Source organism: Lonchura striata, chromosome 2, assembly GCF_050655825.1.
Source record: "Lonchura striata isolate lonStrDom1 chromosome 2, ASM5065582v1, whole genome shotgun sequence".
Lineage (NCBI taxonomy): Eukaryota > Metazoa > Chordata > Aves > Passeriformes > Estrildidae > Lonchura > Lonchura striata.
Window position 1 is genome coordinate 137,868,771 of NC_140704.1, and position 23,435 is coordinate 137,892,205.

Genomic DNA, 23,435 nt, shown 5'->3' on the forward strand with positions numbered 1-23,435 from the left:
GAAGCTGTCTGGGGAAGTGAAGTTATCTGCATGTCGTGTAAGGAAATGCAGCATCAAATAATGGAAAGATGGGACAATTTTTTGGCAAGTTGGATTTCGTTTTCACTTGGTCTATAAACTGTTGCTATTGCTTCACAAATTTCATTATTCAGTTGCTGCTAGAAATAGAAACAAGAATAATTTATTTATAACTGTAGTTACTGCAGTATTTATACACAAGGGAGGGAAGGGATGCTCCCATAGAGTGTGATGTATGTGGATGGATGTGCTGGGTAATTTTGTTCAAATCTCTTCTAATGGATTAGCCATATCTAATCTACTGAATGAGTGTCAATCTGGTGCCTGCTCTGAAAACCTGTAGCATTTTGGGAAAATGAGTCAACTTACCTACTTGAACCATGTAAAAAGTAAGCAGCTAGCTAGTTCTCTATGTTTTCTTTAGTGGGCATGGAATTTTACCATGATAATGTAAATTATACCAAGAAGTGACATAACATATATAAATATAGTGCAGACATGCATATATACATGCTGTAAAGTAAAAGTTATACTGAGGAATGGATACCAAACCTGAAAGCAGCAATACTCCTGGTCTCTTTTTGAATGTGAGTGCTAAGAGGAATTTATTTTATTTATGTAGCACCTTTCATTATCATCAAAACTCTGAGACCTCATATAAGACAATGAAAACAATGTCATAAATAAATAAATATTAAGTATAAAACAGAGTCACCAGGATTTTTAAATGAGAATAAAGTTCAAAGGAGCAGCAATATATCCATGCTTTGAAACTCCCTATAGGGGGAAAAAAAAAGTGAAGCTAAATAGATTTTAGGAGAGAGTACTCAGTACTCCTTCCTGTAGAGATACAAAATTTGTAAATGCTGAATGGTACCTAAATGGTACCTAAATCCATCAGAATTTGACGTTCTGTTAAACTCAGATTGGTCTACCTGAAGGCTTTAAAATTCATCAGAAGGGAATATATAAAGTCACTGTTACTTGTAGGCTTAAATATAATGTGATGCCAGTACAATTGGGGGACAGGACTCGAAGCCCAGAACCCCAAGATGTATATTGCATTTGGAGAATACTTATTTGAAAATGAAACTAAGGTCATGCATCTCAGTTCTCAGTTAAAACTTTCAGTGGGGTAGGCACTAGATGGGACCATATCTTTTAGACCCATAAGGTGACTGCTGTCGAAACCCACCTAAGTTCTTTTCAAAGGCATGATGAGATCTGTTTTGATCAGCACAGCTTATTGTGGTGTATGTTCATTAAGATGAGAAAACAGAAAAAATGGCAAATGGACAAAATTTAAAACACTTATGGTATATATTTTAGAGACCACAGAAATTCTTTTATTACCTGTATTACAGGATGCCCTCTTCATTGACTAAGTATGTCAGATTTGAAATGAAAGTCAAGAAAATAGGTAAAAGGAACCCATCCTCCTTCTGTCTCAGGAAGTCTCAATTTGATATCTTTGTGCCAATGAGAGCTACTACTTTCAAGTTTTTTTACTACAGATAGCTTATTCAAAGTTCAAATAGTCTCTAAAGTATGGTGGCCTATTAGCTAACAGAAAAATACATGTAATATTTGGTGCTAATAGTTGCTGTTTTGTGACAGCATTAGGCTCCCAGCCTGTCTGTGGGAAACCACAGATCCAGTCTTCTTGAAACACTCAGTGTTTACTAGAATAGCTGTAGGTGTGATTTGGGTTCCACTTTTGCTGATAGCTGAAGATCTAAGCTGATTCTTAAAGGTAAACCCATACCTGCCAGCTAGTTTATAAAGATACTTGCTTTTCTTTTGGCAACAGTCAAGCTTGACTATAGAAGTTTTCACTTGAGGTCATCTCTGCTGATCTTTAACTTGTGAACTGAGATGGTGTGCCTTTCACACTGGCCTGCTGGGCAGAGAAGTGCTATCTTCAGTGATCCAGTCAGAGATCCTCAATAAATAGTTTCTGCCTTCTTTTCCTGGTGTCACTCTGATACAGAATTTTTGTTCTCTGTGCTATACAGTTAGGAAGATCTGTTCCTCCACAGAAGCTCCGTTTTATTCTCAGTAACGCATTCTGGTATACTTTGCTTTTCTAAAGTTAAAATTAAAACTTTGATCACTTTTTTCCTAAAGTAAAGCTTTATGAAAAAGCCCAGCAGTTACAGCTTACGATTTGAGCTTAATTGTACCATAGTTGATGAGCAAGTACTTTGTGACAAGCAGTAAATTTCCATAGGTAAATTCTGTAGGGCTTACAAATCAAATGCATTGACCTAGAGGACTAGAACCTGACTGCTTCCTCTGACAGAGTTTATAGACAAGCTTTATTGTAGATTAGGACTCTTTGCTTTCAGAGCTTAGCAAGCACTTCTGGGCCTAATTGTGAAGCTGAGTACAGAAGAGGGACAAACATTTGTAGTTGTTGACAATAGCTCCTGTCCTTTTAATGAACAGTGACCAAAATATATTTTTTTTCACTGAACTTGAAAACTATGTCCAGTTATCATGGTATTTGATGTGCTTCTGACTTTCATGAATGAATTGGAATTTTCCCTAGGATGTTCGAAGACTGCTCTGCTCTGTCAGAAGAGATAATGAAGAGCTTTAATATTAATGGTGAGACAATGATTCTGACAAACTTGCCTTTATACTTTGCATAGGAAAAATGATAAAATGATGGTATCTGCAAATTGGGTAGACTCTTGTGAACAAAATTTTAAACAGGTAAAAGCTTGCTGATCCCTTATATGGGGTCTCAGTTGAACAATCAGATATGTGTGATGCATCATCTTGCAACCTTATTATTGGTTTGGATTATTATTATGGCCATTGTGGTTTATTCTTACTGTGATATAAACACAAAGTTTTTGAACAGCATTTGAAGTAAATGAAAATACTTTCTCTGCTTCTGCTACTGGTTGTTATAAATATGGTCTGGTTGTAATAAATATGAGTATTTACAATTGTGTGATTCAGCACACTTGTTAAAACTTCAGGAAATATTACTCAAGTATAAACATATTGTTTCTGAGGTTGGTGAAAATGTCAATTTGGAAAATGTCAATTTTTTTACTTAACTGTAATTTATGGATTTTTGTGCACCCTTTTCCTGCTAGGTGATATTTTCTAGCACAAAGTGGAAAGTAATAATAGGTCTTTGCACTTCTGTAATACCCAGTGTCAAAGTGTTTAAAAGCATTAATTGATCAAAGTTGCTCTGTGGCTGTGGGATTGGTAAGGATTCAATTTCTGAAGCAAAACCATCACTTAGAAAAAGAGTTGTTTACAGGGAAGTTGCAAGCACAGATATCACTCCAGATGTGTTCCTTCTATGAAGCCTTTTCTCATTCAGTGTTATGTTCCTGCCAAGTTTTTTCACAGATTGGCAGCTCTTTCTTTTTCATCTTTTTAAAAATAATTTTCAGCATTTACAATGTGGTACAAATATTATCAGTAGATGGTTCCTTTTAAGGACTGAAGCACTCTAGATGCCAAGTACAGGTTTCAGAGTTCTAAAAATGTAGGTATCTGCCTTAGCAGGTTACTCTCAGTCCCTGTGTGAAATACTTTGGGCTGCATCATCCCTGTAGTCGGCAGGAGACTTGTGTTTGTTCAGAGAATGATGAATTACTCTCACGCTGAGTCTGAAGGACAGAGTACTTGGTGAGTACGGCAAAACTACTTCTGAGCTCCATATATCTGCCCTGTGTCAGTGACTACACTAATTAAGAGATAAGAAATGTTTTGCTAGATTTCTTTGGTTCCCATTACTGTTCCAGTTGTGGCTAAAATTGGTTACACAAGAAGCTGGACTCATTTTACTTTTAGTAACATAGCTTTTTGGGTACATTCTTGAAATAAAGATCAGTGAAACTGAGGCACTGTTTTACATTAGTTGACTTTCTACTATTCTACACCAGCAACTGTGTTATATTGGGTTTTACACTTCATGCTTTGTTTATCTGCCTTCAGTAAATGATTTCCCTGGGCAATATCTTATCCTCACATCATATTTCTGATATCTCAGTAGCATATGTTGTACCCACTGGAGCGCACTTGGTAGTAATGTCTTCATGATGCTTTCTTGTCATCAAATTGTACATCCATCTTGTGCTTAAAGATAAACAGATAGCATTGCTGTAATCCAAGGAGCATAGCCACAGCTCTTGTTCTGTGTGGGAGTAGCTCTGAGAACACTGGCTTCTGTGTCTCGCAAGACCTTATTATTAAATCCTATGAGTTTTGGATCAATCATACATATGTCTATACCAAGAATTCTGCTTTAGTTCTGTAAGGTCATGTACAGCTTATAGTAAGTTAGAGCTGATTTTTCAAAAGTGTAACAAGCTGTATTCCTCTGTCCAGGTCTAGTGAGATTAATGAAAGGAAGACTTGTTGTTCAAAGGAAGGTGAATTATAAGTATTTCAACAAACAAATAATTCCATGATTTAGAAATGCAAGTAGGTGTCCTGTGTCCAGAAGATTACGCCTAAAACACAGTGCAATAAACAGTAAGACAGAGCAGAATTGGCCACCAATGTCTGTAAGAACTTACTTCCTTTCATTTTCACTTCTGTAGTCCTGAAAAAATGTCATGTGACTGAAAGTGAAAAATAGGCTAGTTCAGTATTCCTTTGTAAGCAACAGATTAATACAGAGTATAGTTAACAATTAGAGTTTAATAGAATTTTAATGGAAAATTTTGTATGTAATGTTTTCATGTAGTGGAACCAGATATAAGTGGCTGAATCACTGCAGCTGCAGAACATCATGTAGTAATAAAAGCCAAGAAAAATGTAAAGATGAAACCCTAGTGTCACTGGTTACCTTTGCCATGTTAGATTTCCAGAAGTGAGACCTGTCCTTGAAGGATAGAACTGTGGCTCAAAGTATCGATTTAAATATAGCTGAATGTCATTACTGTGTATCCAAGCTTCAGTATGGAATTACAAACTGCAATTGTTTGGCTGAAGAGGTGGAAAAACCTCTATTAAATCATCATGTATTGACCAACACAGTTCCTTCCTTAGGCAGGATTTTGTATACATGGTTCCAAGAGATGAACAGATGCTGTGCTTTAAACTATAATATCTGGTTAAATATTTATGTTGTGGCAAATAAAATAAGACAAAGTCAGTTCAAACAGTGGTAATTGTATGACAGTGTATGTAAAAAATACACATATGGGTTCATTAATATTAATACTAATACACAAGTTCTGTGTAGGTAGCAGTGACTAAAACTGTATTGTAGAACTGAATTATAAAATTTCCTCTTGGGTCCTGAGGAAGTTCTGGCTTTCATTCCTGTTAATATCTTTTGATATTATTTTATTGCTCTTGTAGATGAAGCATTAAAGTTTCCTGTGGAAAGCCCAGTCAGGGAAGTGAAATTATAAGAGGATATTGTGCGAATTGCACTTTTTATTATTTCTGAGTTAAAGAAGATTGATAATTGATCAGTAATTTAAACATTCATTTGATTCTGGTTAGATCTCTTATATTTTAAAGGTTTTGGTTCATATTATTAATTACAGTGGGAAAACACATAGGAATGAAATGGCTAGATCTCTGTCATTAAGCTTATGGGTTTTATGATGGAGTAGGCATTATTACTCAGATGTTAAAAACATCCACCTCAAGACTACAACTAATAATATAGCAAAAGTCAGATTGCTGTGGAAACAGAAGACACCATAGATGTGCAGTCTTCAAATCTCAGCAGTAGTTTCCTTTTCACCTGAATTCAATCTCTAGTTCAGTCTAGATTGTCATTCCCTGGCATGATGGTTGTAAACATAAATATTTCAATACTTATATCAGATAATATATATAATATATATATAATTCAATAGCTATAATATAAAAGTGAATAATATATATAATATATATATATATATAATTCCAACAGAATGAATAGGAATGGTTTGCATTTGTTCAGAGCAGACTGTCCTCTTCAGCAATGGTTGTGGTTGAACAAAAGAAAGGCTGCTAGAAGCTACAAGCTAATATGAGATTCTTAAACAGCTTGTTTGGAAAATAAAAGATTTATTTAATAAGATAGATAATTCAATGCAGTGGTTTCTTCAGCAAAAAGTCACTTATTGGATATTTCAGGAGTGGTGCAACTCTTATGCACAACTGTGTGTACCCTCCCTTAGAAAGTGCCTGATGTTCCCTCAAAACACAGATTATAGTTTGTTTTCCTTTTCTTGACTTCTTGTTCTTGATCAACAATGAAATCACACCAGATGCAGAAATAGTCCCTTTAAAATTCTAAGATACTTGTTTGCATTAGAAGGTTCTGTGATTCAGAGGTTAGAAGAAGACTTAAATTACAGTTTATAAATTACAGCAGATTATAGATTTTACTGTCTTAAACAAAAATGCATAAATAAATTATTGTGTTTTCAGGTAGAGAATTAACTTTTTATACAAAATTTTAATTTTCAAATAAAATTTTTAGTCTTCATTGGCCTAATTTTTACTGGAGAGGTTTCATAATTTTGAAAAATTTTTCCCTTTGAAACATCAAATAACTATTTCCTTTCATAACATCTGCGAGTATCTAGTGTTTGCACACCACCAAAGAAAAGTGCTTGCAGTGGTGCATAGGATAGAGCTAGAAATTTGGCTGTGGAATTGTTGGTTCATTTCTACTGGGAAAAATCTTACATAGTTCAGTGCCCAAACGATACTGTAAGGTAAATTTGTTCAGTTTATCCACCTTTGAAAAGTAAAAGATTTGAAATTTTTTTTTTTTTTTTTTTTTTGGGGGGGGGGGGGGCGGGCGCTGTGTGTTTTGTTTTTTTTTGGTTTTTAACCCCCATGATCCCAAAGAATTCACATCTGCCTCAGAACAGTAAGGAACTAAAATCAGTGCTTAAAACCCACATTCCTCTGTTGACAATGAAGAATATTATATTTTTCACCTTTCAGATGAATTAGAAGTGTTAATACTATATCTTAGGAGTTATTTTCATATTTCCAGAGATTTTTAAATGACTTCTAATTTGTATTTATGGGTCTAACAATGTACAAACCTTCCTTAGAATCAGTTTAGTCTCTTCTCTTGGGTAATGCTGTTCCTATGACTTAACAAAATATTCCCCAAAAGTCAGTATGGCATGAAACAATATAGTTTATGGCATAGTAAATATTTGCATTGAATGAAACATTTCTGCTAAAGGATGAAAAAGAATAAAATGAAAAAAAAACAAAACAAACCAACAAAACAAGGGACATGAGGGAAAGAAAATTTGGAAATCTGCGAAAAGAGAGAAATCCCCATCAAGGGTCTTTACAAGGCTTTATCTATCATATAGTTTCCAGTGGCTATTCAACAGGTATTTTATTTACTTCAGAGACCTGCTTTTGTTCACTGCAGCACAGGGACCTTCATCATAGTCATACTTGTTATAGAAACAACAGTGTAGATATGCACTGATCTATATTTGAACTTGTGTGTGATTTTGGTGACTGTCAACTACAGTCATCAATGAGAGGATCTTACATCTAAGAATGTACATTTTCAGACTAAAACCTTGACAAGCAAGAAGCTTATCTGAGCCTACATACTTGAAAAGAAGCCACCTGAAGGAGTGTTATTCCTGTTTATATTCCCATTACTTGTGTCTGAAACTAAGCTTTTGTTACATGAAAGTTCTTGTATTCTTGACAAGAAGAAAATTTCAGTCTGGAGTTAGCAGGTTAATTAGTAGTCATCTTGATGAGCCTGCAGTTTTCTCTTAAAAAGAGGTTTAGATGGGCAGATCTCTCTCCTGGATGATTCTGAGTCTAGAACGGATTCTTGATGCCAGTCTGAGTATATCAATGTATATTTTGAATTTGCCTGCATTGTAAATAGCCGTGCTTAACACTGATCAGATCAAGAAGTGCAAAATGTTCTCTTCCAGCCTTTTACAAAGAGAAGGAATTTTGATAGGGTGAACACCAGATTTTTTTTTTTTTTTTTTTTGTTTCCAGTGGTAATTTTCACTGGAAGTAAGATATTAATGTATCTGCTATGCTCACTAGTTTTCATATTTTTAATAGCTTCTAGATTGGGTGTAGAAATTACTTAAATTGCTGACATTAGCACTTCCAGTAGTAGACTGCTAATTTTGTATTAGATTCTGTTAAAAGCCATCAAACCTTTTTGAAATGTTTTCTTGTGATGCCCCCATCCCTGCTACACCCAGGAATCAGTCTTTTATAAAGATTTTGTAGGAAACTCCATTTTTATAAGCTCAGAAGTGGTTTTCTTTAGAGTAAGTCTCATGTAAGAACATGGTAGGACTTAGCTACACAATTTTCCAAGATATTTAAAAACCAATCTGATCTCCTTTTTGCCGTTTAGTTCAAAGAAGATATTTTTGAGGATTTCTCATGTTGCAATTCCCACTCTGTAGCTTTGTTTCAATCAGATAATAGGGCTTAATTTTAAGATGCTTGTCCCTGATCCATTTTTCTCAAAATATATCTGAAGTCAACCCTTTTTTTGCTCTGTTAGTATTATTCATTTCATCTTACCTTAAATGTAACTCATGTGATGAGGTAATTCAAAAAACTTAGTGTTACATGACATTTTTGTACTTCAAGAACTTAAAGACAAATGTCAAAGTTTTGAATATTCTAGAATACACATGTAATAGCCCGAGCAATGAAATAACCAACAATAGAAACATTAGAAGACAAGTTCGTTAAAAAATATAAATTAACTTAATAAAAATGATTAATCAATGGATCTACAACACAACATATATACATACAACATACAACTGTTCTATACAGTGTGAACCATGCTCCAAAACAGGTTTCTATGTATTTGATTTTAAGAAATCTTTTCTTGCTACTGCAGTTTTGAATGTATATGGTCATAAATCAGCTGTATGGGTCTAGACCAAAGTTCTCCCTTCAGTGTCAAGCAGCAGTAGGCTCTTCTGCCTTGCTGTATATTTGATTCTGAGGCATAAACCAAATGTAGCATATTTCTTTTTGTATCTTATAAGTGGAAGGCTGTGCCCCATGAAGATTGAGATTTTAAAAGTATTTGGTTCTAGGCAGAATGGTTTGTGAATGTCATGAGGACAGCTGCAAAGGACATGAGGAAGAGAGCACCATGAGAGCCTCTGGCAACAGGGAAGAAAGTGTGCTTATTTTTTTGAAGACTACTTCAAATTTTTCATCAAAACTTTCCCTCTTACCCTGTTGCTTTCTTTTCTAAGTTAAAAACCAAAGACATTCCCTTCATCTGGTATTACCTGTTTTGGTGAAGGCACAAATACCTTGGTTTGCATTGTGTGCAACTCCCTGAAATTTGATATTGCTTGCCAGAGAAAACTGGAAGGACATCTGAGGACAATTACTGGCAGCAAAATAGCCCTTAAGGATATTTCAAGCCTGGATATTGATGATGAGAAAAAAATGCTGTTCTGAGTGTTTCTTTTGCTGGGACATCAAAAAAACCCTCAAAAAAATGCATAAAAATTAAAAACATATCCAGCAGCCTTGTGCTAAATAAATAGCAATTACATATTGGAAGTGGCATGATAACAATAGTTTCTGCAGTAGTATTGACATAATAATCTAATATTATTGATAGTTATAATGTATGAATTGGCTGTAAAATGTTCTAAATTAAGGTATATTGAACCATTGTATTTGATGACAGTTGAGTGGCAATGATGGCAGAGGGGAGGAGGAGAAAGAAAATAAAGCACAGAAGAAAATTATTAACCTGTAAAAATTTATGTTTGCTACAGCCTTCCATTCCGTGGTCTGGTTTTCTTATGCTGCAAGTCTTTAAATATTTTTGAGTTCTCTAGCATGAAATGGGAAGAAAACCCAGAATTCCTCTCAATCTTCACCCACAGGAGTAGCAATGTAATGTAATGCAATGCATGGTGACATTTCATATTATTGCAGACTCTAGACATTTTTTTAATATCTCTACTATAAACATGTCCATCTTGAAGATAGAAGTATTTTTTGAACAATTTTTGTTACAATATGGCATGACAATGTTATGCAGCCTGTGACAAGCAGTGCAGTGAACTGCTTTTTGGTGTTTCCTTCTGCATTATTAACCATAGCTAGCCATTTTTATAAATATTGCTTTTATATTTCAAACCTCTTCTTATAAAAGCAAATTGACACTGTTTAACAGTAAAACTCTCTTGAGTTGCTTGTCTGTGTGTCTGTAATGAGTAACATCCACTTTAACCCCTACCTTAGTCCTGGGTACTTCTTGTATTCTGAAGTGTGGTGGATTCCTGCTTTTTTTTTTTTCATAGCTCTCTGAGGTGTGACAGTCTCATGTAATATTTCCTGTCATTTGCATTTTTGATCCTTACGAAGCAGAAATTATATGCAGATTTCATGCTATATTCAGTTCTACTCACCTTAGTACTGGGAGATGTAAGGAAGAACAGAGGAGGGTGCTCAGAGGATCAAGAAGTGAGATATCTGAGTAACTCTTAGACTGTAGTGTATGAGGAAGATTAAATTGTGCGAACAGTTGCCTTTTAGTAAGGTGATAATTTAAAGGGTCATGACAAAAGGCTGTTAGTATTTGAAGGTATAAACATCTAAAAAATGTGTCTTTAGAGGAGTTATAATGAAGAGGGATAAATTGAAACTGAAAAATTTTCCTATGAGCATTAGGCAAAATGCTCTAAAGTGACTTCTTTTCCATTAAAAAACAGTTGTTCTGAGGAAGATGTGTAAAAGCAGGATCTTGATCTTTAAAACTGAAACAGGCAAAGTATGATAATATCAGATGATCAGTTCTGTGTTACCAGGGCAGAAGTGGCATGGTATGATTGGCTTTCCTACAGGCCAAGTTAAGTGGTACCAGCTTTGATTAACTAAGCATTATTCTGCTATGAATACAGTGTGAGACATTAAGTGTAATACTGTATTGGATTTTGTGTGATTGCTAAACATACTGTGCCATGTGCTTCTGCATGTATGAAGAATGGGAAGAGTGACTGCAATTTTTCACAAGCTTAGGGTAGAGCAGCAGCAGACAAGAGAAATGTCATCATGGTATAAAACTAAGGGGAAGATGAAGAGCATGTCTAACATACAGTCAAATCCTCCAAGACCCAGGTACAGGAGGTGTAGATTGCATTCATGGATCCTTGCAGTTGTTGCCTCAGTGCTATGAATGGTGCTAAGGCCTGCATCTAATTAAAATCTCTCTAGAGCACTTGTTCTTGGTTTGATAGTTTTGGAGGAACGCAAGGATATTCTTCATACGTGTGCATCCTTTAAGTCTATTTCATGCTGGGCTTGGAAGACCAGCATATGCTAGAGTACTCCAAGAGTTCTACTGGTTTTAGATCCTGGTAAGACAGTATGAGAAAATGTGCAGCATCTCCTGATATTGACAGGGAATCACAGAATGTTTGAGGTTGGAAGAGACCTCTGGAAGTCATCTTGTCCAACTTCCCATTCACACAGGGTCGCTCAGATCAGAGAAATGTACTAGTAACTATGGCAAGAGATTTTTAAAAGGGCAATTATTTACTGGAGGATACTTTGAAAAATATTATTTTCTTTTTCATTAAGGGGAACTACATTAGTCAATAAGTCTTTTGGGGAAAAGAGTTTATTTTGTGGATTAATTCTTTAGTCATATTTTGACATTATTTCATGATAAACCAATAGCAATTTTGCATAATTGTAACTACTCTTTCTTGCATCATAAAATGTCAAAACCTTACAGTAGCTAGAAATTTTTTAACATGTTAATACAGACAGAAAACATTATGTTGTAAGAATACAGAAATGTTTCCATAAGTTATGCTATGTGTAAGGATTTAAAATACTAAATGATGAAATTCAGTACTAAAATTTATTAGCAGTGAATATGTCAAGGATTAATAGAAACACAAGAATGAAAAATAGAACTAAGACATATAGAATAATGTTCCAACCTTTTGTCTTTTTTTTTTTTTTATACAGTATCTTCCTGTACCAGACCTTTTCAAAGTATTTAGGTCCATGGGAATTTTCTTATAAGTGTGTTTGTCATCAGTTAAGGTACTTCTAAATATTTAGAAGCCTATTTACTTTGGAAATCAATATTTCATATTCATAGTTTCTTAGTTTTCTTTTTAGTCAGCCTTAGAAATTTAAGATTTTTCAGAGAATTCTGCAAATTTTGTAGAATAGAATGCTGCCAAGTGATGCAGCTCTATTAGTTGAACTTTAAAAATCTTATTTGAAGTGTAGAGTTTTAGTTATAGAGTGGAGCTGGCTCTTTCATAAGCATGCAGGTGTTTACACCTTTAAGGATAGAAAATAATAAATAACTTCTGGATTTCATTCCTAAGAGGAAAAAATTGGCTAGTCCAAAACATAAGCCAGTCAAGGATTTTTTCATAATCAAATTATAATAGTAGTAAAGCCAGTAAACTTTGCAAGAGAGTAGGTTTACTGAGTAGACTTAGCCTGGAATAAGATTACCTCATTTGTATTTAGCATGAAGAACAAGATATTAGGAAGGTTGAAAGTATAGGCAAAAAATGTTTTCAGAACTATTTGCTATGAAAAAAGAAAGAGGAGATGGGTTATCAACTCATCCTTGCCAAAGCATCCAATTGTATTATTCCATAAGTTGGTTCAGCAAAACAATCATGATAAGAAGAGAGAAGAATGAATTCTTGTTTTGATTTCATGCTTATTGCTTTGAGATTTGCATAGTCTCATAATAACACTTACCAGCCATCTGGTTTCCAGAGGAAAAACTTTTCCTTACTGAAAAGGCTAGGACATAACATGCACCATTTAAAAGCTCATTGTCTGGAAATGACATAATGACTTTCTGTTTTCAAATTATTAATTAGTGATTAACTCAGAAAACCAGCAGTTTATGCCAACTCTAGGGGACATACAATATATTTTGTGCAACCTTGCAATTCCTACCAGTGAAGAATCAAATTAAAATAGTAAAAAAGTGGGCAAGAATATTAAAGAACTCAATTACATTATGACATGCACTTCTAATTTATTTTAAAAGGTTTAGTTTGCTTATTTATATTTTGGGGTTTATATATGAATATATAAAAATAAATAACTTTAAATGACCTATAAATGTTGTCATTCAATAAAACCTATTCTATATTTGACCTAGACTGTGGTGTTACTAAATTACATGATCCTGATGATGAAAGTCAAGATTTTTTCATAATGTTTGTAAGATGTATATGATGATGAAGATTATATTTTTTGTTTACATAATAAGTGCTGTAATACTGTATTTCTTTGATGAATCTTAAAAAAAAAAATCTTAAAACACCACACACAGGGAAAATGTACCCTTAAAAGTTCACCCTTACAATACGTTATAGTAAATTACACCACCTGTTATTGTAAGTAATCATAAATTACCAATTAGTGGGAAAAATGAGATCTGAGTATCCACAGAAAAAATTTATGCATGAATGTTTCTTTGCTGTGGGTCTTCAGGTAGGGATTGTTGTGCATGGGACAGACTCTTCTAATGCCCAATTTTTGGATTGTTGTGGCTAAACACAGCATAGAATAAATAAATTCAAATAGAATAATTTTATTCTGACTTTTTTCAGATTATTTGTTTTTTTGTTGAAATATACTTGATTAGTTTAACTTAGAATCTGATTTATTTTACTGTCTGATCTATGGATTTAGTTCTAGTTTGAGACCCTTCAGTTTTGTTCTGCATATCAATAAACTCCCATGATGGGATTAAAAATAGCAAATTCTCTGTAGGTATTTAAAATTCAAGACTCTAAGAATCTAAGTGTACCCTCAGCAAGTTTGCTGCCAATGCAAAACTGGGAGGAGCGGCTGATAAATCTGAAGTCTGAGATGCCATTCAGTGAGACTTGGGCAGGCTGGAGCTGGGTGGAGAGACACCTAATGCAGTTCAACAGGTACAGGGTCCTGCACCTGAGGAGGAATAACCCCCTGCACCAGTACAGGATGGGGCTGACCTGCTGGAAGGAGCTGTGTGGGAAAAGGACCTGGTGAAGGACAAGCTGTCCATGAGCCAGCAGTGGCCAAGAAGGCCAAGGGTGTCCTGGGTGCTGCAGGAAGAGCACTGCCAGCAGGTTGAGGGAGGTGATCTGCCCTTCTGCTTGGCCCTAGTGAAGCACTTGTGGAGCGCTGGGTCCATTCCTGCACTCACTGTTCAGGAAAGACGAAGAACAAGTGGAGAAGGGTCCACTAGGAGGGCTATGGAGATGCTGAGGGGACTGGAGCTCCTCATTTATGGGGAAAGGCTGAGTGAGCTGGGCCTGTTACTCTGGAGAAGGGAAGACTGAGAGGGGAATCTTTTCAAAGCATACAAATATCTTAAGGGTGGATGTCAAGAGGATGGGGCCTTGCTGTTCAGTGGTCCCCAGTGACAGGATAAGGAGCAAAAAGGGCACCAACTGAAACCCATGAAGTTTTGTCTAAATATGAAGAAAAAGCATTACTTTGTGGATGGCTGAACACTGAAACAGGCTGCCAGAGATATTGTGGAGTCCCCATCCCTGTAGATATTCAAAACCCCACCGGACACCACGCTGATCAAGTGAACCTGTTTAACAGGTCATATTATTGTCAATTCAAAAGAACCTCTATAAACTAGAGTACCATGCATTCTCATACATGTCAGTGAGACAAAGATCATGAAGTTTGTGGGTTAGTTAATTCCTAATTTCTCAGCTTCTCTTTCCTGATACTTTAGAACAGGCAGTCGCATTAAACATGGTAGTTTTTCCATGTGTGTCTGTTATATCACCTGCTGTGTTTCAATGTTTTTCCTTTAATTGTGTTGTGTTATGAATCAGTTTAGATGTGCTGACTTTTTATTGAGGTCTAACTCAAATTGGCACTGAATTCTACATACATGGGTCATGTTACTAGAAATTGAATTTGGGCTGTCTTCAGGGGCTTCTTTTTCTGCAGTATTCTCTGTTTCACTTATATAAGCAAAAGACATGGGGGAAAAAACAATAATAATTTGAAGAGAATTAGTAACCGGAGAGAGAAGTCATAGGTTTACTACTGATTTCTGGACCTAAAAAGTCCAGGTTCCTTTTTTCTGCTTTTTTCATTTAATTGATGTACAGAGACGAGAGATCAGTCTCCATCTGAGGAAATGCATCTAGAAACAAAAGATGAACAGGAATAATCTGCAGCTACATACAAACTTAGAAAATATTAAAAAAACAGAAGAAAAAAAGACCTCCTTTATTTTCTACAGCAGTAGTGTGTCTTTGCTGGATGAGAAAAATGTGAGTATTTTGTCTTGAAACTGGAGATGTAAAATTACAGCGAGTAATGAGTATGTATTCCTCTGATCCCTTAATGTACTTGATGTGAGGTTCCTCTTTCATCGTAGCTAACATGCTGGCCATTAAATACACTGCAGCAGCATCATTAGTGGCTTCAAAGTGCTCCTACTTGCATCACATTTTTCCCTCCAGCAGGTGAGGGAGAACAGTGATTAGCAAATAACCAGTATGTGTCACTCACTACACATGTGATTGCCAGTGAAGTCCTATGTTTGGGGTAAGGGCAGCACTGGCATTGGGAGCAGAGTGAACTTTTGCTGTCCTCATGGCTCTGAAAAGCTTTCAGCTCCAATTATCACTTGGTTATGTGAAAGATAAAATTCATCCTATTTGGGGTATGGTGTTTGAGACTGCTTTGCTACAGCAGTATGTGGTGAAGGAGACAAGCTGTAGATGAAGGTGTCCTGAGTAGCGGACAGTGTGTTACCTACATGGCTGAAATTCTGAACACTGAGATTGAGGAATGGAAAGAAACTCCTCTTACTTACCAGTATCACAGTTTGCTATGACTGGACAAAAGGATTTACTGAAAATTTCTGGATCCTGAATCCTCAGAGGATTTCCCTGGACTGTTTAGAGCAGCATATCATAGATATGATATGACAGGTATTGGTGTAGATTGGTTAGTGTAGATGTGTCCATTCCCCCTTCTCTTAGGTTGCATTAAAAAAAAAACAAAACTCCCTACAGTAGTACAACAAACTCAAAAGAGAGTCTGCGTATTGTTCTAAAATTTCATCTTTGATTTTTATCTACTTTGTTGTAAGATGCAAGATGAGGAATTTTTCTTTATTAGAAAGATAAATATCAATTTTTAAATACGTTACCTCTAGAAAACAATATGCACATGTTAAGAAAAAAGTTTTAACCTTTTTCTTTCTGCATTTAATTTTAGGGAAGGACACAATAAACAAGTCATCTTCTTACACAAGTGGTCTCTCTTTTTCTATTTTTTTTGAGCCTGTAAGTTTAAACATTATCATCATACTTATCTAGCTAAAACAATACACTGGAACCGGATAACATTTTCATCAAAAGGAGCTGTGTATCATGGGGCAAATGATATTGCCAGTATTTTGAATCAGATTGCCAGTAGTTTCAAAATTTGTTTTGTGAAATTTAGCAGATGGGAATCATAGAGAAACAAATGATGGGTTTAAAAATGGCAAAATATATAATAATTCAGGGGAAAATGCTTCAGGCATAATATTTCTATGTAAGGAAGCAGGAAATCTTCCTTTTTTACTCTGTTAAATTTAAGAAAACTACTGATAAACTACCATTGTAAAATTTTTCCTAACATGAAAAGTTATCCAAAAGGATCATAGATGCATCTCTGAGACCTTTATGTCCAGTTTGCTGTTTGCTTCAGTTAAAAATTCCATTCAGGAAAATTGGAAATTGGTGCACTCTGCTACTGTAGTAGTTTTGTGTTGCTGCTGTGATTTTTGTAGGGTACTGTGTTATGGTACTCATCTTGTCCCCTTTCTTCTTCCCTTTCTTCTCTTGTATCACCAGAAACACATGGAACAGCATCTGCTGTGGAGCATCTGCTGTACAGCTGTTACAAGTGTAGGTAGAATTAAGACCTGTATTTTGGCATGAGCCTCTGCTTGAAAACTGAGGTCTGATATTTAACTGCAAAGGTCTTGCAGTTCATGTTCTGTGTGCACTTGCACGCTATTTTTTGAAATTAATGTCTTCCTAAGCATATTTTCAGTGGTTCCTTTTTCATCATTTCACTTTTATTGATTGGAAATATTCTGGCCTTGGCTCTAAGAGCAAACTGACCATGGGCACTGTCAATTTTGTTGTGCCCTCTTGGATAATGGTAAGAGAAAAGAAGACAAGAGGAAAAATGAAAGTGAAGTTCCAAATTACTGGAACATTTAAAGGTCTTTTCAAAGTTCATATACAAGCACAGTTAATGCTGTCATGCACTGAAGTGCCAAAAGACCTAGCAGTGAGGAATATTAATCTACTTTAATAAAATCAAAGGGTTCTTTTTTTTTTTGTAAAGAAATAATTTGAATAAAATTTGACCCTTTCTACAATAGTCTGTGGGTCAAATTGAACCTACTATTAAAATTCTCTAATATCTTCCTTGTATTACCATTTCAAAACTCAATTTAAATATTCACAGAGCTCCTTTTTTAATAAACTTAACAAAATTCAGGTAATTTCCTTCAACTTTCTTGATTGAAGGAAGGCAGTAGGTACAGATATAAAAAGATGTACAGCTACAAGCAAAACCTGAAATCAATTATATATAAGAAATAACATAACACATGGAAAGAAATTAATCAAAAGGAAAAAATTCTGCTATATGATTTTCTTGGTCTGCTACCTGCAGGCAAGGAACATAAATGAAAAAAAAAAATCATCAGCATTCTTCTTACAGATAAGGGGAAAATTAATAAAAAATATTTCCTTCCTACCAGATCCCCTGATGCAACTTATGTTAAAAGTAAGTGGCTGCAGGAAGAACTTACGTATTTAAAAATAACTTTTTTTTCCTACAGAAATGTACTTTTATACTTTTTTTTTTGTTGTGAAGCTCAATTACACCAGGTTGGTATAGATTTACAGTGTCCAAAAACATTTATTTTCCTTTCCCTCTATTAAGTTTGTCACTGAATTATGGTCATATAGTTTCTCCCAGTTTGAAAGTGAGAAATGGTTTATTCTGCTTGGATGCCCCAATGAAGATGTAAAGAATTACTTACAAATTGGAGCAATCTTCCAATCTGGAAAAAAGTTCTGAAGTTTGGCCAATTTGCTAAACAAACTGGAGAGGTTCAATGTGCATAGGCAGCACACTACATTTCTTAAGTGTAGTTCAAAATGTAAGAGGAATGACAGAAATAACTTAGTTAAGATAAATAACTAATAAACTTAATGGACTGAAGAGGGCAGAGAAGTCTCTAAGGAAATCCTATATGGGAAGCTTCCCAAGAAGAAGAGAACTCTGAATTATCATGTGATTTCTTCACTCTCATTGCCATGTCTAAAATGAAAGAAATTGAACTCTCTCTTTTAGTTTTAGTATTCCTGACTGAATTTTTAGAAAAAAAATTCCCTCCAATGTGAATTAATAGGAAGTGTTTGCCTGCTGCGTGTCTTATGTAATAATTTCTACTTAGAAGGAAATGTTCATGTTCAAAGAAGAGATAAATGGATTGATTTTTCTGAAGCTTTTCCCTCTGTAATCGGAGAGCATCACATACCTAGGTTTTACCATAAGCTAAGGATAATCTGTATGTGGCAGCATGTTTTCCTAGGAAATACTGAATGGATCTCACAGAACATGCAAAATGTCTGATGTTGATCCAGTGAATTTCAGGCTTCTGATTTATTGAAGTTGTTACTATTTAATGCTGCTACTACTAATTATACTCATTAACCTCTCCCCAGCCACTCACCATCAACTTTCTGAGGCATTCTTAATTTGTTGAGAGCACTGATTTATGTGCTGCTGTAGGAATGTAGAATATTGGTAAGTTAGAAGGAAGCTAACCACTTCACATTTTCATGAGTTAATTATTTCAACAATACTTTTCTACTATAGGATACGTGCATTTTAAGTGCAAAACACTGGACAAGAAAGCATATTAAGCACGTGCTTAATTTGAGTGTGCATTTAAGTGGTTTCATTAGGGCGAAGTCTGATGAATTTGACTATGAGAAATTATTACAGAACTTACCCAGTTTAGTGTTATTGAATTTCAATTATTTCATTACAGTTATAGTACCATAAAACTGGAGCCAAGCACTGATGTATCAGGACTAATGTGCTCAAAAGGTTCGATGCTCAAATTTGTGTTAAGAGGAGTGTTTATTGTAGCAAAAGTGTCCTTTGTTAAATGAGTGTAAATCCTTTTCTGATGGTTTATTCTCACACTCTTATGTGTTATTAAAATTATTGCAGTGCTGGTTTTGTTTTGTTAAATGTGGCCTGTCCTTTTAAGTGCTGAGGTAGCATCTGTTACTCACTGTGTTGGGATTGCTCCTTAGCTAGCTATCTTTGTGTGCTGGCATGTGTATGTTTGCATTACAGTATATGATATTTTAGGAATATTTATTTATTTAATATTTAATAATAGTGCTAAAAAATATGTCCTTGAGTGCCTGTAAATCAGGTACAAATTAGGGAGCACAGCTCAGATTTCCCCACACTGTGCTGGCAAGTGGCCTCAATCAGAAGTAATTTTCTCCTTGAAGGCACATGCAGCTCACTCGTCGGCCTCTCTTCAGTGGATACTGTTATTTGTATCAAATTATATGTGGTGGTTTCTCAAAGTGGACTACTGTGTCCACTAAGCCATACAGATTTCTACCACATTGACTATTTCATTGCTGTCGCTAGTTGTACTGTTTTCTACTATGTCTTGTTTACCTCTGCTGTTTGCAAAAAAGGTTGTGTTCATATCAATAAATGTTCATTAATTGGAGTAAGTACCAAGTGAGTAAGTAAACTACTCAACCCCTCTAAATCCTCTGTTGTGTACAACATGATTAGTTGCTCATTTTGTAAAGAAAAGGTTTATTTCAGGGCTTCATGCAAAATACAGAATGAGTTAATAGAAACTTAATTTGCCTCAAATTAAAGTATGCTCATTTAAGATTAGAAATCGAGGTTTTACTAGTCCGATTGGGAATTCTTAACTATTCATCATTATCTAGCTCATCTGAAGCATTTCAGAATCACCTCTCCTTATATTGCATCACATTCTTTTACAAACTGCTAATAGAAAAATAATTGCCAAAATGAGAAGACAAACATCTAGACTATCTCTGGAATTAACTATTCATCTAAATTCTTAAACCGCTTAATTTTGGAATTTTACTGCTTTAATTATTTAGGAGTCTGATCATATCTCAAAGCTGTTTGTTGTCAGATCACTGTGACACTCAGATGAATTTCAGTAGTTTCTTAGTTCTCGAGCTGATGTAACTTACTGGTATCAGCTAGAGGTTTTTGCTGGCACCAAAATTACCAAATCAGGCAAATGTAAGCCTGCATAGTTAATGTTTTTGCATTTGTCAAGAATATTTAGTTCCATATGCTCTTTATGGTGAGATTCTAAAAATGCATTTTTATTTATTGTCTGTTAATGTGTAAGTAATTAGATAAAGTAGTGAAGAATAGAGAATTTACTCGATTTATATTTCCTCTTAATGGCTTTGGATTTTAGTTTTTTCTTTAACCCACTGTATGTTTGAGTGATAATTAAAAATGTCCACAGAAATAATCGATTTTGAGTTCCCATGAAACGAGCAACTGAGAAATACTTAATTTTGATCTTATTCTTGGGAGTTTGTCTTATTCATGTTGTACAATGCCTTACTCTTCAGTTAAGTTATCAGTTACAATATACCAGCTCTGATCATGAACGGAATGTATTTTGACATTTAGAAAATGAAAGACAGCTCAACATGCATAAGACAGAGTTTGTCCCAAAGAACAGGTTGTAGATGGGTGAATTAGACAAGGCAGCAACTACCTGAAACCTACAAAAATATTTATGCATGGATCCTCTAACTTTAGTGATTGTAATTGCTGGTGTTTGGGGCACAGGCTTTGATGCCAGCCCCCATTAGGTAAAGCTCTGGTGTGTGCCCATATGCGCCTGGATGGACTTTGCTGGGTTACGTACGTGGGCTACACGTGCAAGGCAAAGCCTGGTGTAGATGCATGCACACCTCTGATCTTCTTGGGATGTGACAACATTTACATTTGTGTGTGCAAATCCTTGTACATGTAACCTTAGGAAATATTATGTACCTGTTTGTACATAGGATATATCTATTAGTAGTATTAGTCAGTATTTTTTCTAGTCTAAGATTGATTTGGAAAATAAAATCCCGGCCCACAAAATGACTGGGGTTTGAACCAGTGCTGTGGAGCTGGTGTGTAGATTGTGTTTCTTCCCCTTTCTTGGAAAGAGCGTCAATGGAAATTGTAAGGTGTGTTTCCATGACTGCTGCAAATGAAAGCATAGCAACTGCATTTCTGTTCTTTTTTCTAATTAACATACAGTGATGATTAGCTTGCTGATTACGTATTGGGTACCTGATCAAACAAACTGGTTTAACATCTAGAAGCAGACCTAAATGTCATGCATACATGCCAATTGGATTACTTGCAGGTAAATTGCTTTTGCTGTATTTTGTAAGACACATTGTGAAAGTCAATAACAAAGAGCTAGTCATTCAGCAAGAAATTGACTTTTACTGAAAATGTTGGTGGAAGTTTAAATTTTTTCCTCAGATTTAAAATACTTGGAAAATTTATTAGGCTTATAGCTGCACTTGAAATGATGCAAAATATGGTATTAATACATTTTTATATGTGGCAAAAACTTACATTTCCCTAAAATAGCATCTTTTTTCCAGTTTATTTATCCAGGCATTACTAGGAATACACACCAGTAAATGGCTCTACAGACAATGTTACATATTCATAATAAAATGAAATTTGAATGTTATTTCTGATAATTTTTGCAGAACCCATTGTGCTTTCATTTAATGAACCAGGACACACATAAGGTGCCTGGAGTGCCCATTTTCAACTGCAGCGCACTGCTCCAGCGTGTGCTTGTGCTTTGTTCTCTGTTCTGTACAGTGCCATTTCCACTCTTCATTCCCTCTGCATATGCAGTTGCTGGATTTTTTCCCAGCATGGCTGGAAGGTGCAATTAACAGTAATGGATACTTTGATAGGGAGAATCTTTATTTCTTCAGTCATAATAATAGCCCCTTATTTTAGGAGCTATATTGTTGAATGACAGCTACTGTTGGTGAGTATGTGTCTACAAAAGTGGGCTCATTTGGTCAGATTCTCGGCTGGCACAGAGAGTCATATTTCCATGAAAGATAGTAAGCTATATTAATTTATGGAATCCCAGCTGGGAATCTCAATCAATTTCAATGAAAAGTAACCATCATATTCCTCTGAAGCAAGAATTACACAACCTAGCTTAAAGTGAATTTTGCTGTTTTAATAAATGTCGGTAGTCACCAGTTCGTAATAAATTACATAAAATTAGAGTGTAGTCAATATTTGATTTCTTTAAAAATTTATTCCTTCCTTTTCATTGAACACAACAGAATCATTTAGGTATTGTATCTCAGCATGATAGATTGTATAGGAATAGTGTATTTAATACCGTAAAACTATCATATAAATACAAATCACATTTTTTTTCATTAGCTAGCTCGCTTTCATTTTGTAAGAAGAAATACTCAGTCAATTATAAATGAGGCTATGCTTTCACTGGAGAGTGAACTACATAATTTTTTTCAAGCCTCAACCATGTATAATGAAAATCTCTCTTTTGAAATCCAGTCTTAAAATGGATTTTGAAACATACTGGCATTTAATAAAATCTTCGTTAAATTAAAATGTGATCAGTTATTTCAAATCTCTATTTAAATCTAGGGTGAAATTCTACATCCTGCACAAGAAATGTCTTCAGCAAATAGTTACTATTAACCAATAATTTTGAAGTGTGTGTATCTAAGAAGAATTTTAACTTTTGAGTATATTCTAATTGGTAACCTTGGCATTATGTGTACTAATCTGTGCTGTCTCTTTGAGAGGATCTGTGGCAGTAGGTAACTAGAAGAAAAGGACTTCAGACTACCATTTCAAATTCAAACTCATGCCCTGTTTCTGTAACTAGTTGATGTTTTTGTAGCCCTGGGCTGGCAGATTACCAGGGCATTTGTTTGGCCTCTGTGAAATGAATAAATATTCTCTTGAGTCCTGTCCATTGACTGGGAATCTGTTAAAGAGTCTGGCATGAATGACCATGGATACTATTAGGGGCTGGTTGAAACAAAATAGCAGAATAAGCTGAAGTTTGTGCTTTCAAAAACTTTGTAGTATTTTACTGTTGTCAGTACTTTTAATTTGATTAACAAAGCTTGTAAAGGAACATTTTAAGTACTGCAATTTAGCATCAAAAACAATCACTAACAAACAGCTCTTCACTGTTTATGTCATTTTACAAATACAGCTTTGATTTCAGCTTTTAAAACTGTGTTTAATACTAGAACCAAATGAATAATAAACCCCATGTGTGACTA

The 23,435-nt window shown here is 35.0% G+C and overlaps 1 protein-coding gene across 5 annotated transcripts in view; it reads left to right on the forward strand.

Annotated features, from left to right (window-relative positions):
* The window catches only part of ZFPM2 (zinc finger protein, FOG family member 2), a 304,484-nt gene that overhangs the window by 32,635 nt on the left and 248,414 nt on the right, over positions 1-23,435 (forward strand). The window lies entirely within an intron of this gene.